The 19,948-nt window shown below is 40.4% G+C and overlaps 1 pseudogene; it reads left to right on the forward strand.

The window, feature by feature from the left end:
• Positions 1–950: 950 nt before the first annotated feature.
• The window catches only part of LOC148147978 (uncharacterized), a 182,583-nt pseudogene continuing 163,585 nt past the window's right edge, over positions 951–19,948 (forward strand).

Here is a 19,948-nt window from a genome sequence, read left to right on the forward strand (position 1 = left end):
TAAAGGAGCAGCGCTCCGAAAGCTGGTGCTTCCGAATAAACCTGTTGGGACTATAATCTAGCGTTGTGTAATTTTTAATATTAAATCTTTAGTCAGTATATGATTTCCCATGGCTCGAGGAGGAGCTCACTCAATCTGAAAATTAACTCTGATTTCTCTCCACAGGTGCTGCCAGACCTTCTGAGCTTTTCCAGCAATTCGTGTTTTTGTTTCTGAATTACAGCATGTACAATTCTTTCGGTTTTTATTTAGTAGTTAACTCATTGCCACTCTTCTAGGCAAGGTCACCTTGAAGAGGTTCAGCTCTTCTCTCTGACAGGATTTCCTTTTCGATCTTCTTTCTTGTCCAGCATCATTAATTTCACTGCCCCTCATGGTGTTCAATCAGATATTTAGTAAAACTCGTTTCCATAGCCACATCACATTCCTCGGTGATTTGTCTCCAGCTCAGACTCACCCCATGTGGATTCCACCTCAAGTTTCACTCTTTGTGCTTTGAATCCACCCTAGATCATGAGTACCTCTACAATGTTCAATGCTCCAAAGACAGCTGATCTCGCCACATCCTGTGATCCACACTTGTATCTGAGGAAGGGTCACTCAATACCGATTTCTCCTCACAGATGCTGCCAGACCTGCTGAGCTTTTCCAGCAATTTCTATTTATGTTTGATCTTCCAGTTTGTGCAGTGAATTTGCTCATGATATGCAGAAATCCTGAGGTATCTCCTTTTCACATTTTTACCAAAGGTTATCCTTCATTTCAGAGTGTGCCTAGACTATTAAATTACCCTGAACTGTTTGAGCTGTAGGACAGTGTTTAATCTGAGAGAGGGCAGTGCTTTTGTCCAGCTTCTCTCAGCATGCCACCGCCCTCTGAATGGACTTGAAATGTTCCCATTGTTCACCACTCAGTCTTGAATGGCAATCCCTTGAAAAGCTGATACGTGAATGAAATGTTGCCCACAGGAACGTGTGAAATCATCACCAACTCCATCCTCTCAGTCACAAGGTGAGCATAATTGTGCAGGCCAGGGATGACCACAATCCCTGTACATTGCTTTTGCCTCAGTGTCATCCACATCAAGGCGCAATGGCTTGACTGCAGTCATCAATGTGATTATTGCAGGATCTCTGAAGTCAGAGTTGGCTGCTTGCGAGAGGTGAGTCATGCATGGCCATTCCAACTTCCTTCATCTTTGGGATGTCGAAAGTGGCTGCTGAAACCTCAAATGGATGTGAACTCACCAAAGCTAAGATTTAGAAAGAGACCTTAGGTATGCAAGTTTTTGGGAAGCGAACATCACAGAGATCAGCATTGATTAGCCATCCCTAATTGCCAAGGGAGCAGTGAAGAATCAACCACTTTGCTGTGAGTCTGGAGTCATATGTAGACCAGAACAGGTAAGGCAGGCAGACTTCCTTCCCCAAAGGACATTAGTGAACCAAATGGGCATTTTTTAAAACAACAGTAGACAGTGGTTACACATGGTTACCCTTAGGCTCGCTTATTAAAATACTTTTCAGACAAACAAATGTTTAACAAAAGTGCAAGCATATTTACAATGAAATGACACACATGTGCCCTCAGAAGGTTTATTTTCTTCCCATACCTTCACTATACCAAAGAACGGTCCCAATTCCTGTAGCTGGGTTTGAGGGGCATGTTCTGTAGGATTCAGAATGGCAAATACAGAGCAAGTATTTCCTACCATAAGATAATCAAGAAAAGGAGAACATGTCTTATAATTTACAATGGAAACCAGCAAAACAGGAAAGATATTTTTCATACAAGGGTAGTTAGAACTCTCCACCCCTCAAAAAACTGAGGATACTGGGACAATTGGAGTTTTCACACTGAGATAGCTAGAGTTTGTTAGGGGAATTTATCAAGGGATGTGGAACTACGGCAGGTAAATGGAGTTCAGATACACGTTAGCCATTACCCAACTGAATGGCAGAGCAGTCTTGAGGGCCTAATAGATTACTCCTGCCCTAATGTTTATGGGCAATTGACACTATAGCAAATTGCTAGCTGAACATCCTATTCCAGAGGAATAATTGAATTCTTTTATCAATCAGTTGCTTCAGTCAGATCGATTTTCTGTACAAGAGGGAATCAAGGCAACTGATAAGACTAAATTTAATGCAAGGATCGTGCAATGAATATGATGACAGACAGTTTAGTGGAGTTGTGACAAAGTATACATGCTTGTCCATGTGAACCTGTGTGGATGTGTATCTATTTGCATAGCATGTGTCTGTGAATGTGTCTATCTGTTTGTTTATGTTTGTTCATGAGTGTGTCTGTCTGTGTGCGTGTATCTGTGCGTGTGCCAATGTGTGTGCATGCCTGTGTATGTGAATATGCATATGTATGTGCGTATATCTGTGTGCGTTTGTGAGTGTGTGTACGTATGTGTGCATACATGCATGCATGCATTTGGGAAAACACTAAACTTTATAATGTGGAAATGAATTATAATATTCGGAGAAAGCAGACATCATCCCTACCCTAACATTAGCCATTGGAGGCAGACAAATGTCTTCAATTCTCCAGTGCCTCAAGAACCTTTTTTCAATCAACCATGTTACACATAAATTTATTGATTCTAATTCAAGGAAACATTTTGATAAAGTGAATGTTTTTTCAGCTCAGAGTGAGTTTCCATTAGGGCATTCTACTCCATGTACAGAACAGGATAGAAGATAATAAATTGGCCGTACATAATATATCCAAAACATTCAGACTGCCTATAGATGTTCTCATCTTTCAATTAAACCCCGCACCCCATCTTCCTCCAGCATCACCCATCCATACAAATAAGAGAATGAAATTGCATCAACAATTAAATGATAGGTGACATGTGAATGACATTTGGCAGTGATCACTCAACCAAAGCCTGGAAATGGACACTGGTTACTTTTGAGATTTTTATTGACTGTGTGAGAAAGCAAAACAAAATTAGGCATTCTTTATTTGCTACTGCACTTTGGCACAATAATCCTTAGAGTCAGATCAAAATGTATATGCTATGCACATGGGAAAAAGTAAGGACTGCAGATGCTGGAGATCAGAGTCGAGTGCGTGGTGCTGGAAAAGCACAGCAGGTCAGGCAGCATCCGAGGAGCAGGAAAATTGATGTTTCGGGCATAAGTCCTTCTTCAGGAACAGCCCTTCCTTATGCCCAATATGTTGATTCTCCTGCTCCTCAGATGCTGCCTGACTTGCTGTGATTTTCCAGCACCACACTCTCAACTGCTATATGCACATGTTTGCTAAGTACAAAATAGTTTTCATAAATTTTCACAAACCGGTGTGATGTAAAGTTTAATATATAACTCTCCTGATACTGTACAGTGTTCAATGGCTTACAGAATTTTGCCTGTCACAAAAATTATGAATGGCAAGAGTATGTATTCACTGGTAAATATCCCAAACAGGTTCAACATGCTTATTTTTCAATATATTTTAATGTTCTGAAAGTCTACGCAGTCCTTTAGCAGCCAAAAGCCTCCAACACTGACTTAAAAGCTGAAAGAACGTACTAACTATGAATGATGGCCAAAATTATTTCAATATGCAACTGGTAACATTAATCTAAAACGTGTGTACAACATGCTATAATTTATGGAAATCATGACAATAAAAGTAGTTGGGTTCCCTGATTTCTCTACAATCTGCAACTACAACAATATTGAAAGAGTCACTGGTGTTCAAACCAGGCTTTCAAGGGTATAATAGGGTGCACGTTCTATCACAGCTCCAAGTCAGAGTTCTGGGTGAATCCAAACAGTACTGACTGTGATGCGGGATGTGTCATTAATGTTGGAAAGGTTGAATAATTAGTAGATTTTTGGTATTATCCACTGACTGGAGTTTTGAAAAATATATTTAAAATTAATTAATACTCCTTATATAATGAAGTTTGTAAGTAAAATGAAATTCAACTGATTTACTGCCATTCACTTCAGAGGAAATACTAAACAAGCTTTTTTTATCTTTCCCTGTCAGGGATTCTTTGTCCAAATAAACATAAATTCTTTCTTCTGAGATTAAACTTCATCCAATATTCAGAGACAATGAAAATAATGAACGAATAGATGTTCAGGGGTTTTAAGAAAAGCACAGCCGATTTCTGCATGACGTTTTCCAATCTACTGACCATATACTGAGAATGATTGAGTTTGAATGTAGATCACCTGGAAAGTATTGTCTAAAATGGCAAGGTCACCAAAGGAAGGGCAAACTAATTGGGGAAATGTGCAAAAAGCCAGTAATGGAGAATTGTGAAACTCTCAGCGGGTGATATCGGGCTGGAGGAGGTTACAGGGATGGAGGAATTTGGACAATGGAGTTGTTTGTACAGAAGGATAAGAATTTAGAACTCAATAGCAAGCAAGACAAAAAGAATTGCCTATAATTTAGTTCATTTAACACTGGGTGTCCAACACCTATTAGCAGGAAGTTGAGACAAATTCAGAGAGACCTCTTGGATTGTTAGAACATTTGAACATAAGAACCTACAAGATTGCTACAGTATTAAATATATGCCTAATTTTTACATCATGGTGTTTTTTCCAATTGTTACAAAGTTCTGATGGGGTAATACAAAGTTCACAGGTCTCAGTAAACACAAATGTCAACTTATGAGGAGAAAGTGGGAGACGCTGGAGATTAGAGTCGAAATGTGTGGCACTGGAAAAGCACAGCCGGTCAGGCAGCATCCGAGCAGCAGGAGAGTCAACGTTTCAGACATAAGCCCTGTATCAGTAAATGACAGTTTCCCTTTAATGCTTATGCCTGAAACCTGTTGTTATTAAATCTTTGACCAGCTCATCAAGAGGAGCAATTGGCTTTAAGCTGGACAAATCAACTCAATCTTCCCTTGCCCATCTTGGATCAGGTTAGAATTGACAAGAGCCAGAACTGGTAACGCAGCTGCTTTCTCAGAGACATGTAGGTAGGTAACAACTTCACAAAACAGGTTCCTCAGAAAACCTATGACTATTCAAATACACAATGTAGGGATTTTGGAACCGAAAACGTTGTTGCAGAATTTTTGTATCATGTTGCTTTAAATTTTGAAAAAGCTTTCTCTTTTCTAATTAAGATGCAGCCAATTATTCTTTGATAATCACAAAACTGGGCTTGCAGAAAAACAAACTGGCTGAAATTATTAGGATTCTGTCCCTGTTGGTGATGCTAAGAGAAAGGATTAATGACTGCATTTATTAACCATGTCTTCGATTTCTGCTTCATTTCAGTTACGATGCCAGCCACATCGTAACTGAAGTTTACTTTATGCCCCAATAATTCGGGTGCTTCAGTTCAGTGTCACATTAATAATGTCGTGAATATCAGATATTCCCCTCTATGCATCAGTGAGATCACAGTGCTCCCTTTTAGCCTTCTTACAGACATTTCATTTAGTGTGAGTAGCAAAATGATGTGTAAGACTACACTATTTCCCTGCAAACTCCTGCCTCAACTTGCATACCCCCATGTCATTTTGGCGCAAAATTTCCCGGTTGTATTTACGGAGTCTGTTGTGGGTATCATTAATCATTTCTCTAAGCATTCTGCGGCTGTTTTGCTCTGCTATTCTTTTCTGAAAATGTGTTGCTGGAAAAGCACAGCAGGTCAGGCAGCATCCAAGGAGCAGGAGAATCGACGTTTCGGGCATGAGCCCTTCTTCAGGAATCTGCAGTCCTCACTTTTTCCCTCTACTATTCTTTTGGCTAGTGGCGTGTAAAGGGGAGGTTTGTATTTAAGACATTTAGGTAGTACCTGTTTTCTTAGGCATTTGTAAGTACAGCTGTTTGCGGGTGGCACTCTGTCAGATGGCATTGGTTTCCCAATTGGTTGCACCAAAAATCTTTACTCACTCAAGCAACTGACCATGAATGGACACACAGTACAACAAGCCATAGATATTAGACAGCGACAAATGAAAAAACTGGACCTCCAGAAAAATCTAGGCATACACAAAATAACAACACTGACAACACAGAAGCATGGATAAAAAACTTATCTGTCCGACCCTTAACAGACACTGAGAAAACCGTCTTAGTAAGAGGATTAAATTACAACTTCCAGGATGCGGACAAGAAAGATTTCTTAGCAGCATTAGAAACAACACTGAAAGACAACCAGCTCACAGAAGAAACCCAGCAACCCATCAGACAGGCAGTTGCACCAACATTAAGCAGCAAAAAGGAAGGAAACCCATTGAATACACAAGAAAGGAAAGCACTAGAAAGACTAAAAAAAGATAAAAACATTGTTATCCTACCTGCAGACAAAGGATGCTTGACAGTCATTTTAAATCAAAGAGACTATATTGAGAAAGCGAACGCACTACTCCCAGATACCAACACTTACCAACAAGTGGCGATACACCCCATCCCACAACTAGAGAACCAAATCACAGCCCTACTCAAAATACTTCAGAAATCTGGAGAAATAAATAAGACCCACTTTCAAAAAATTGAAACCAAATGGATCCAACACACCACGCTTATACAGATTACCCAAAATTCACAAACCAGGAGCCCCCCTCAGTCCCATAGTCTCACTACCTGGAACACCAACTTACAAACTGGCCAAGGAGATAAACCAAAGACTAAAACACTTAGTAGAAGACTCACGCCACCCCATCCACCCCATCCACTCCACCCAAGAATTCCTGAAGATCATCTAAGACACCAAAATAGAAGAGGATGAAATAATGGTCTTGCTTGATGGGGTTAACATCAACCTGGACAAGGAAACGCTGACTGCACTATTAGAAGAATCAAAGACACATACACCAAACTCCACCAACTTCATCAACAAGGACAATGTCGTCAGGCTAGTGGACCTATGCATTACCGCCCACTTCACCTTCAACAACAAAACTTACAGACAAACCAACAGAACACCCATGGGATCTCCAATATCAGGGTTCTTAGCAGAAGCAGTAATGCAGAGACTTGAACAAACAGCTCTGCCAACCATCCAACCCAAACTTTGGGTCCATTACGTGGATGACACCTTTGTCATCACTAGACGAAACAAATTAGAGGAAACATTCAAGACCATCAATAATACTCTTACTGGCATAAAATTCACTAAAGAGGAGGAAAACATCAACAAACTGCCATTCATAGATGTCGCAGGAGAGTGAACAGCCAATGGAGAACTTCAAACCAGCATCTACAGGAAAACAACACATATGGACCAAATATTGAACTACAGAAGCAATCATCCCAATATCCACAAACGAAGCTGCATTAGAACATTATTTCAATGAATCATCACACACTGCAGCACAGAGGAACTATGCAAAGCAAAAGAAAATCATCTATACAGTGTATTCAAAAAGAATGGGTAATTAATGAACACAGTCCACCGATTTCTCAGCAATAAACCCAAACAAGCAGACAAAACACGTCCAGAAACCTTAGCCACTCTCCCCTACATCAAAGATGTCTCAAAAATGACTGCCAGACTACTCAGACCTCTTGGCATCATGGTAGCCCAAAAACCCACCAACACACTAAAGCAGCAGCTAATGAACTTGAAAAACCCTATACAGACAACAGGCAAAACTAATGTCATTTACAAAATACCTTGCAAGAACTGTAACAAACATTACATTGGACAAACAGGCAGAAAACCAACCACCAGGATACATGAAAATCAACTAGCCACAAAAAGACATGACCCACTCTCACTAGTATCTTTACATACAGATGAGGAAGGACAACACCTTGACTGAGATAACACATCCATTTTAGGACAAGCCAAACAGAGACATGCACGAGAATTCTTAGCAGCATGGCATTCCAACCAGAACTCTATCAAAACCAAACACATTGAGTTGGATCCCATTTACCACCCCCTGAGAAAAAGAACAGGAAATGACATGACCACAGGAAATGACATCACCAATCCAAGGAAACCCAAACATATAAATAGAAAATGAGCTACACCACCAGTGCTTCATCCGGATCCTCACTGAAGATGTTACCTAGTATGGTGACGAAATGTCTGAAAATGAACATTCTAGGTCAGTGAGCAAACCTACAACTAGAACCTCAACCTAAGCTACAAATCTTCTCAAAACTCATTAATCCTTTTCATTATTATTTGAAATCTTATAATGATAGACAAGCATTAAATTAACATATTGTACACACATAGAATCCTTACAGTGTGGAAACAGGCCAGTTGGACCAACAAGTCCACACCGACCCTCTGAAGAGTAACCCACCCATTCCCTACCCTATTACTCTGCATTTACTCCTAACTAATGCACCTAACCTACACATCCCTGAACACTATGGGCAAAATAGCATGGTCAATTCACCTAACCTGCGCAATATTGGATTGTGGGAAGAAACCAGAGCACCCAAAGGAAACTCACACAGACACGGGGAGAATGTGCAAACCCCACACAGAGAGTCACCCGAGGTTGGAATTTACGGAATCAGAGCTAAACAATGATTATTTGTATCATTATTACAATTTAACATTTTCCGCAAGGATGTTTTTTTTATCTGCTTGATACACCCAGTCTGTTGCGTGCAACGATAGCCGATCATGATATCTATCGGTGAGCCATGATGATTGATGGCAACATTGTCAGTTTGAAGTTCAGTGCGCCAACTAATGTCTTTTTGTAATCATACACAACTGAATACACTACCAGCCGCAAAAGAGAAAACCCAAATCCTCAATGATTGTCAAGCAATTATAGGTTAGGTGCTGGTTCATTTCTCCTGCCAGTTGATTTTATTCTGTATATGTTTATGGTGGCACTACCTCTTTCAAATTCAAAAAACAGAGCAGGAATGGTGTGGCAGGTGGTTCAGGACACTTTACTGATGTCATGGATTTGTTGGCACAAATCAATTGCTTGCAGGCCTGAGAGCACGAGCCAATTTCCCCTTGAGTATTCTCAGAGGTCACACTGAGCAGGCTGAGCTGCTTGAAGAGGGAGGAGGTGAGGGAAGAGCTGGAGAACGACTCTCACCAGGTTGCTAGACCCTCTTAGTCTGCTCAGGGAGCAATTCACCTTGCTGAATATCAGTGAGGAACATTTTGTCAAATCTTTTTGCTTCAGGAAGGATACCTTCACAGAAAACTGTAACGTGCTTCAGCCAAAACTGTAAATCTCAGAGCACTGTAAGGACTGCATTGCCATCTGGTGTGACAGTGATTGTGGTGATTGACCCTTGAGAGTCTCTCTCTTCCAGACTGAACTAGAGGAATTTTCAGCACCTCATGGCTTGCTAACCACTATTGCTAAAGGGACAATATTAATATTTCTATTCAAAGAGAATGATTCTATTTCCATCTGCCAGAAACAAGAAAACCATGCCCATAACTTTACAAGGTTTATAGAACATAGAACATAGAACATTACAGAGCAGTACAAGCCCTTTGACCCTCGATGTTGTACTGAAACCAATCTGAAGCCCATCAAATCTACATTATTCCATTTTTGTCCATATGACTATCCAATGATCATTTAAATGCCCTTAAATACAGTGAATCTACTATTGTTGCCGGCAATATATTCCACGCCCCTACTACTCTCTGAGTAAAGAACATACCTCTGACATCTGTCCGATACCTAATTTAAAGCCATGTCCCCTCATGCTAGCTATCACCATCTGAGAAAAAAGGCTCTAACTGTCCACCCTATCTGACCCTCTGATTATCTTCTATGTCTCAGTTAAGTCACCTCACAACCTTCTTCTCTCCAAGGAAAACAGCCTCAAGACTCTCAGCCTTTCCTTGTAAGACCGTCCCCCCATACCAGGCAACATCCTGGTAAATCTCCTCTGAACCCTTTCCAAAGCTTCCACATCCTTCCTATAATGCGGTGACCAGAACTGTATGCAATACTCCAAATGCAACTGCACCAGAGTTTTGTACAGCTGCAGCATGACCTCATGGTTCCAAAACTCAATCCCCCTACCAATAAATCTAACACACTGTTTGCCTTCTTAACAACCCTATCAACCTGGGTGGCAACTTTCAGGGATCTATGGACATGGACACCGAGATCTCTCTGTTCATCTACACTACCAAGAATTTTACCATTAGCCCAGTACTCTGCATTCCTGTTGCTCTTTCCAAAATATATCAGCTCACACTTTTCAGCATTAAACTCCTTTTGCTACCTCTGAGCCCAGCTCTGCAGTTATCCATGTTCCTCTGCAACCTACAACATCATTCTGCACTATTCACAACTCTACCGACCATAGTGTCATCCGCAAATTTACTAATCCATCCTTCTACACCCTCATCCAGGTCGTTCATAAAAATGACAAACAGCAATGGCCCCAAAACAAAGCATTGTGTACACCACTAGTAATTGAACTCCACTTCAAAAGCTGCAATTGGAACTTTCAACTATAATTCCATGTGTCTACATTTCTTCTTTTATCCCTTTCTCTACCCTACCAGAAAACTCCATATCCAGGGATGCTGAGCTACCATTCCTGCCTCTCATTAAGTTAAGTTGCTGGCATAGCAATTATTTCATGCTGCCACATGTGTATTTTTGCCTTCAGTCCTTTGGCTTTACTTGCTGTAGTCCTTGTGTTTACATGCACACTTTTCAATACTGGCAAATCCTTGGCTGTACACTTTGTAACCTCTGCTTCCTCTGTCCTTCAGAGTCACAAAGTTTCTGTCTCCCATTTGTCCTAAGATGCCCCTCCATTTGACAATATAAATTAAGCCCCTCCCAACAGCACATATAAGTCTCTGTGCAATTATATTTATCTTGGTTCTACTCAGGTACAGACCACCCAGCTTGTCCATGTCCCATTTTCAGCAGAATTGGTCCAATATCCCAGAAATATGATGCTAGCCCTGCTACACCAGCTTTACAGCTACATGCTCAATCATTCAGCTCTCCTATTTCATGCCCACTGTGAAGTAAGGTGACTAGTTTATATATACTGAAATACCACTTATTTCAGATATTGGATTTGAGCGAGTGGTTTGTGGGATTTGGTCTGTGATGTTGTGGACTTCCTTTGTCATTGACTGGGAAAGGGTGAGTTTAACTTTTTCCTTCCTCTCAGACCAGACAAGACTCAGGTTCCTTTATTAAAATGTGTTTTCATGCATGTAAAGGGGATGTACACTTCAAGAAAATGGTGTGCAGCTGAAATTTTATTGCAAATTTTATACTGTTGCTACAGATAACAAGTTTCCCATCACATGTTTCACATTTACTCAACTCTTATCAACACCCAATGGTATTCACATAGTTCACATTTCAAGGTAATACACATGAATATATCATCCAGTCACAATCAAACTAATAGAAATGACTATTATTCAATTATATCATTACATGTTCACATCTTGAATGATTAATAAGTGCTGAGTAATTATCAGTAAGCCGACACATTCTATTTTTCCCTTCAGTCCCTCCTATTGTCTATACTGTATGTTTTCCCTTTCAACTTTACAGATGCCATGTGCCAACTCTGTAATGTGTCAGAGCAAAAAGAGATTCAATCCTCTCAATACTAGCTGGTGTGAGAATTATATGAGCAGTGGCTCATGCCCATAATCCTGGCAGCAGTCACACGACCAGCTATTGGCTACTCCAAGCGCACTTCAAGGAGTGGTTTTCCATCGATGATACGGTCCACAAATCCATATCGCAAGCTATGAGCCTGCAGGAAACATGTATGTAATGAAAGCCAACTTTCCATCAGAAATGTGATACTGTAGGCCATTGCCAAGTTGGAACAATGCTTCCATTGCCTAGACTCTAAGCAAGAATTCTTCAACGATCACTGATTTGGTCTCAAAATTCATGGTGGCCTACTGCATGCAGCAGAGAATTTCCACCAGGAGGGAGTTGCCATTTCCACCAGTGCCCGCTTTACAAGACGTTTTGCCTCTCCTAGTGCTCCTATATATTGCTACCACAGTGGCATCAGCATCTCTGGTAAAAAAATTTACCACAGACTGGATTATAGAGTTATCACAACCCATAGCACTGGGCTATTATAGACTGTGCAGTTTAAAGATGGTCAGCAGCAACCTGGCTGACACGAAATAGAATGACCTGTCTAACTTTGGTTACTGACACTTGTCACTAAAACTGATATTCAACATTGATGTGTTTGGAATGGAAGTCGACACTTTGATGAAAGATTAAAATGTAGTGCAGTCCTCAAAAAGACCTCTGCTTATCAATGATTTGGAGATGCCAGTGTTGGACTGGAGTGTGCAAAGTTAAAAATCATACAACACCAGGTTATAGTCCAACAGGTTTATTTGGAAGCACTAGCTTTCGGAGCGCTGCTCCTTCATCAGATGGTTGTCAACCTGAAAGCTAGTGTTTCCAAATAAATCTGTTGGACTATAACCTGGTGTTGTGTGATTTTTAACTCCGTTCACCTAGATGGCCTTTTAGAGTGGATCTCAACTTCTCCAGTTTTTTTTCCTTTGTTATTTGGGTAAATCCCAGTCTAATCCTTTACTTCTATTACATCGTGAAGCAAACTAGAAGCAAGTTGTTTTTGTCTCAGGATTGTGTAAGTGTAAACAAAATGGGCTATAATTTCTCCTCAAGCAGTGGAGCAAATAAAGTAGTATCCAACACACCATCCGTTTTATCCAATCCTATCACAGTTAAAGAATTCAATATCCAATTCTGTGTAAATGAACAACTGCAAAGGATCTAATACTGCCTACTTTGCTCCATCACCTCGTGCCCTGTGCACACTTGGTGATTGTAAACTTAAAATTTACTTTGCGCATACTTAAAAGAAAATAGAGACATACGTGAGTAGGTTTATTTTCTTCTCTGCTTCAAAAATCAAACATGATTGAATTCATATCTGTAACTTAGTACTGAATAGGTGAAAGTGCAGAATGTATTAATTCTCAGAAATCAAGGTGGAGGCTATCTTTTCCAATCAATGGATAAAAAAAATTAATATAGACACCAGATCTTTTTTTATTTTCTAGGGAAAAGAGAAAAGGATTGTTTTAAAAGCCAAATATTGTGGAAGGAATTGCTAAACTTTTTAAATGCACGCACCAGCATTCATTGTAAGCAATGCTTACACTGTTGATCGTTCAAGCAGCGAGGACAGCTCACTGCAGATAGACTGATACCAAGGGGTTGTGTACAAAGTAAGATTCAGCCAGTCGCAAGTAGTTGATTGATCTTTGGAGTGCTGAGCAGTCGATGATGACAAAGGCCTTCTGCTTGCCAACAGCAATGTAATTGGCTCTGAGGTAACTGAACAGCTAGTGGGCAAAAATGGTATGTCCAGAAGCCTTCAGACCTCTGGAAGATTAAGTGAAGTCCATTTCTCTGCAGTAAAACAAACACCTAAAGCCTGAAGAAAGCAAGTTTAATTTCCCTCACCAGTTGCTAGAAGGTGATAGTTTTACCTAATAAGTCATAAACTTTAGAATTACTCTGTGCCTCTTGCAAGCAAGTGAAACTAGCCGGCAAAGTAAGTCATGTGATGCAGCAAGTCATGACAACCCAAAAGGATCATCTCAGTGAACCCTATGGACAGGGACCATACAGCTGCCTTCCCAGATTTTTTCCATCTGCCCTCCTACCAGTTCCTTTTTTGTGTCTGTCTGTATATGTGTGCAAGGAGCATTTTATAAAGTATTTATAAAGACTTTCAACCAGTAGTGTTATGTGTCAGCAGTTCATTGTTGCTTATCTGTAGCTAGAATCAATATATTTGTAATAATTAGTAATTCTTGTTCAGTACAGAAACACTGGTCCATACGTTCTGATAAGCTAGGCCTGAAAAGGCAAGGAAATTGTGAAATTTTGCATAGATTGATAAAATCTTTAACCTTTGTGATGATGCCAAGATCAGTGGGACTTGATTTACGGTGCAGTACCCCAGTGAGTTCTGACATTAACTATTGACTTGAATCCCATTTCTGGGATTGATGAATCTGTACTGTCTTTAGTGCTTAATGAGATTTTATAACCATAAATGAATTGCCACAATATATTCCTAATGTCCATATATAAGACACTTGAAGAGCCTGACTCCAAACAAACAGAACTGAGATTGGGTACAAGATCAATACAATGTGTGTAAGGATCCAGAATATTCGTCTATGACAAAGTACATCATTAAGTACAAACATTGAGCTGATGAGTACCCACAGAAAATGTTGGTATTGAGACGATGGGTTTAAATAGAATACATTAATACTGAGGTGATAGGTAGCCATGAAAAAAGTTAGTATTAAACTGACAAGTACAAAGAGGAAATGCTCACATTAATGTGATGGATAACCAATGAAAGTGCCTATTTGAGATGACCTGAACTCACAAGAAATGCTGAGATTATTGCAATAGGTACATGCTAAAGACGCTAGAATTAAGGTGACAGGGTAATCAAAGGAAGTGCTGGTTTTTCAGGTGGCAAGTGCCCTTGGGGAAATGCCAATATTGAAGTGATAGATATGCTATGGAAGTGGTACATATGGTGGGTACTGACAGTAAGTGCTGGTATCAAGGTAATAGGTATCTACAGGAAATGCTTGCATTGAGGTGGGTACTCACACTGTCAGAATTGATGTCCTTTTTCGGAAAGAGAGGGAGAGAGGGAGAGAGAGAGAGAGAGAGACAGAAACACTTATAAACATGCACAGAGCACAAATCAACTAGAAAATTCAAATAAACATAGAGCTTCAAAAAAGCCAACCTTTGTTCACTTCGCCTTTCTATTCAAAATGCGTTTTTGTTGTATTCCTTCAAGTTCTATTGCTTTTCTTTTAAACAAGCATCTCTCCCATTTAATTTATAAATGCAACGTCCATCCAATGTTAATTAGTGAGATTGCTCCTTTTTGCTCACTATGCTGTAATTAAATCCTGTCAAAAATCTAGGTCACCGCCGTGGGTGTGAAAAATGACCTTACCTTCTCCATGGATCGATATTCTTTCTTTAAGGAAACTACTTCAGCTCATGCAGCCCAAAAGTCATGCCCCAGCACTGGATTTCATTTAAACACTTCTGCTTCCTCACGCTAAAGCTCTTTTCAGTCAAACTACAGTCTTAATGAATGTCATAGTGGAACAGTAAGCTATTATTCCAAAAATTGACTAAATCTTGTTTACTTCGTTTAACTAACATGACCTTTACCTTTGCCAATATTGTGGAGATGTAGTCAATATCAGAAATCATGGACAGAAGTAGCTCAAGTAGTTTTGTGCACTAAAATAATGCTCAAAAGGCAGAGGAAAAAAACATGTGAATAAAAAACATCCCCTAAATTTTTTTTTTCATTATGAACTTCTCAAAAGCCAATGAGAGAAGGAATACCAAATGGAGAAGATTTCCTGACTATCTTCACTAGACAAGATAAAAATGGTCAAAAAATTAATGAAGTATCAGGAAGATAAATTTGTATCTATCTAGTCCTAAAATGCTTGCAGCTAATTTTCAACATTAGATAATGTAGGAATGCGGGAGTTAAATTATTGTTTTTCAGGTAGTCATTCCCAGGATGACAGCATTGCTAACTAGGCCAGCACTTTTTGCCCATCCCTAATTGCTGTGGGTCTGGAGCCACATCTAAGCCGGACCAGTTACGGTTGGAAGTTTCCTTCCCTGAAGGACATGAGTGAACCAGACAAGTTCTTTTTTAATCTGACAATTGGCAATGGATTCACGATGACTATTAGACTCTTAATTCCAGGTTTTTAAAATTGAATTCAAATTCCACCATGTGCCGTGGTGGGATTAAAAACCAGAACATAACTTGGGGTTCTGGATTAATGGTCGCTTGTATATTGCAAACTCCCAAAAACACCAATGGAACTGAACAAATCTCTTTTAGTTATGAGGTAAAGGATAAATCTTGCACAGGCCATTTGGAAGAATTCCTATGTTTTTCTTCCAAAAGTGCCGGGCTTCCTTTTTATATCCAGTTGAGAAAATAAATGGGGCCTTTACTTAAAATCTCATCCAAAACACAACAATCCCTCAATACGCATGAGAGAAAGAATTTTAAAATATTGAAAAAAAAACAAAGTAAAGAGCAAACGGTCATTAATTTAGTGTACAAGACCCGGCAGTGCATTCAGTTATATTCAGCTCATGTTATAGCTGTATGGAACTTTAGTTCGGTCATATTTGGAATACCACGTACAGTTCTGGTCACCACACTACCAAAAAGATGGAGACGCTTTGGAAAGGGTCCAAAATAAGTTCATCAGGATGTTGGAGGGTAGAAACTATGGGGAGAGATTGGACACTCTTGATTTGTTTCACATGAACATTGGAGGCTGTGGGCCGACCTGATAGAAGTTTACAAAATTATGAGAGGTTTGGATAGAATGGATAGGCCTTCTTGTTTTCCCAGAAATGTCAGTTATGAGTGGATATAGGTTTGAGGTGAAAGGCAAAAAAGTTCAAAGGAGATGTGAGAGGTAAGTTTTTTTACACAAAGTGTAGCTGGAATGTGCTGCCACAGGAGATGATAGAAGCATAATAACAATGTTCTGAGCAGCATCTTAAAAGATTTATGAATGAGCAGGGAATAGAGGGATATGGATCACATATTGGCAAAAGGTTTTTAGCTTAAAAAAAAGGCTTCATGTGGTGATTCAGGCTTGGTGGGCCGAAGAGTCTGTTCCTGTGCTGTACTGTTCGTTGTTCTTTGGCTAAGGTTCTTTCCAGGTTAAACTTGCATTTCCATTCTTTGCTGGCCAATTTTCAGGGAACATTTACGATGTTTGGCACATCATTTCTGAAGTACCCAACGAAGACATGTCGCATTCGTAACCTTAAACACGTACTGCACTGAGTATACAATTTTCTGGAACTGCTTCTCCTTTCTAAAAAAAATTAACCCAAAGGCTGCTCCAGTAGCTGCTGAGGGGCAGGTGACAATTGCAATTTCTGCAAAGACTGTATCAAGTGTCTGGAAATTTGCTAACTGACTGACCGTGGGTAAAGCTTCCCACCTGAATGAAAAAAAAAACAAAACAAAACAAAGTGTTCCATCATGTGCCTGACTTGTGCTGTGTGGATGGCTTTTAGGTTCCAAAGGTTAGTTGCTCAGCACAGAATTCCTCACCTCTGACCTGCTCCAGTAGAAATAGTATTTATACAATGAATCCAATTGAGGTTAGGGTCAATGATAAGTCCCCAGAATTGTTGATCATAGTGATTCAGAAATGGTAATGCCATTCAAGGAATAATTCTTGGATGCTCTCTTTACGGGGATAGTCATCACTTGGCAGTTGTGTGAGGTAAAATATGCCTAGCCATTTATCAGTCCGAGCCTGAATGTTGTCCAGGTCTTGCTGCATTTTGACACGTGCTGGTTCAGTATCTCAGAAGTTGAAGTTGATGCTAAACATTATTCAATCATCAGGAAACATTCTGACTTCTGGGCTTGTGTTGGAGGGAAGCTCATTGACGAAGCAGCGAGTCTAAGACACAACCCTGAGGACGTCTACAATAATGTCCTGAAGACAAGATGATTGACGTCCAACAACCACAACCACGTCTTCCTTTGTGCTAGATACAACTCCAAGCAGCAGAGACGTTCTCCTGATTATTTTGACTCCAGTTTTGCTATGAGTACTTGATATCACACCCAATAAATATTTACTTGATATTAAGGGGCAGTCAGTAGTATTCAGGCTCATTGCTTTTGTGTTACAGTGCTTTCAGCCATTTCTTGATATCACGTGGAGTGAATCGAATTGGCTGAAGAGCTGATATCTGTGATGCTGGAGACCTCAGGAAGAGGTGAAGATGGTTCATGCACTTGATACTTCTGCTTGAAGATACTTACAAATGCTTCAGCCTTGACCTTTGCTCTGATGTGTTGAACTCCTCCATGTTGTTATTTGTAAAGCTGCCTCCTCCTCCTGTGATTTGTTTAATTGACCATCAGCATTCATGGCTGGACGTGGCAGGAATGCAGAGCGTAGACCTGATCGGTTGGATATGGGATCACTTATCTCTGTCTATCACTGGTTGCTGTGTTGCAGTTTCACCACTTGGATTCCTCATTTTTAGGTATGCCTGGGATGCTCTTGGCATGCTCTCCTCCTCTCTTCTTTAATGCAATTAGAGTGGGAGATATGCCAGGCCATGAAGTAACAGAATGGGTTTGAATACAGTTTTGCACCTGCTGATGTCCCACAATGTGTGCCCAGTCTCGAGTTACTAGATCTGTTCAACATTTACCCCATTCCATGTGGTGGTAGTGCCACGCAAAACAATGGCAGATATGATCAATGTGATTTCAGGACTTTGTCACTACAATGGGTGGTCCATCTTACCTTTAACACATTGGACAGATATAGCTGCTACAGGTAGACTATTGAGGATGGTGTCAAGTATGTTTTTCCCTCTCCAACTGCCTCAGTCCCAGTCTGGCAGCTATGACCTTTAGTGGTAGTAGTAAGAAACCTCTGTCAGAGAGGGACTTTGAAAGTCCCCGCCCTGAGTACACTATTCCCTTGTCAACCTCAATGCTTCTTTTATGTGGTGCTCAAAATGGAAAAGAACTGATTCAACAGAGGAGGGGGAGAAATGACAATAAGTTGCAAACAGCAGGCTCTCTCCTTTCCCATATTTGACTTGATGCCATAAGACTTCATGCGTCTCTGGGTTCAATGGTGAGAATTCCTGGGCCAATTCCCTCCCATCTGCACACTGCTGGGGTGCTACCTCGGGTGATGGAAGTGTTTGAGACACTGTAAGGGATGATTCTGTGAGAATGACCATGCCAGGATGCCGATGACTAGTCTGTGGCATGGCTCTCCAAGATTGTGCATAAGCCCCTGACACTAGCAAGGACAACTTTGCAGAGTCAGCAGGGCTGTGTGGGCTCACTGTCATTTCTAGTGCCCTCGTCAATGCCAGGTCGTCTCTGCTTTCATTTGCTTTCTCAGACTTTGTAGATACAACGGAGTGGCTTGCTAGTCCTTACCAGAGGGTTTCTAAGAGTATCCATTGTGTGTCTGGAGTCACATATCAGTCAGGCGAAAGTGAGGACTGCAAATGTTGGAGATTAGAGTTGAGAGTGTGGTGCTGGGAAAGCATAGCAGGTCAGGCAACATCTGAGGAGCAGGATTTTGCCCAAAATTTTACCTGATGAAGGGCTTTTACCCAAAACATCGACTCTCCAGCTCCTCGGATGCTGCCTGTTCTGCGGTGCTTTTCCAGCACCACATTCTCGACTCACATATCGGTCAGGTGAGGCTGGCAGAATTTCTTTCCCTAGTTGGTTGTAAACTAATTAGTTTACAACAATCATGTCATAATTAGACAAACTTTGAATTCCAGATTTGTTAATAAAATTCAAATTTCACCATCTGCCATGGTGGGGTGTAAATGTGTGTCCCCTAAAGCATTAGTTTGGGTCTCAGGATCACTAGCCGAGTCACTATGTCCTGAGACCACCACCATCATCATTACCACCATCATGGATGTCCTCAGGTAAATGATCCTATTCAGAGTCAAAGAGTGTGGTGCTGGAAAAGCACAGCCGGTCAGGCAGCATCCAAGGAACAGGAGAGTTGACACTTTGAAAATAAGCTTTTCATTAGGAAGTCATTCCTGATATTCCTGATGAAGAGTTTATGCGTTAAACATTAACTCTCCTGCTCCTCGGATGCTGTCTGAACGGCTGTGCTTTTCCAGCACCATACTCTTTAACTCTGATCTCCAGCATCTGCAGTCCCCACTTTCTCCTACACAATCCTATTGTCAAGAATGTGGAAAAGGCAACCATTGAGGCACTATATTTATAGTAAACTAGCCTGCAAAATGTGTCCAATGCACATTTAATAAAGCTAAGTTTCAAAAGACAGTTAATAAGATTCTGTGTCCAAGATGATTAAACAATATAGAATTATTTTGAAGAAACTAGAAATAGCTCTAGTAATGGAACAAAAACCGAATAAA

Source organism: Chiloscyllium plagiosum, unplaced genomic scaffold (genome assembly GCF_037043375.1).
Source record: "Chiloscyllium plagiosum isolate Xiang-an unplaced genomic scaffold, Cpla_swu_hap1 HiC_scaffold_14, whole genome shotgun sequence".
NCBI lineage: Eukaryota > Metazoa > Chordata > Chondrichthyes > Orectolobiformes > Hemiscylliidae > Chiloscyllium > Chiloscyllium plagiosum.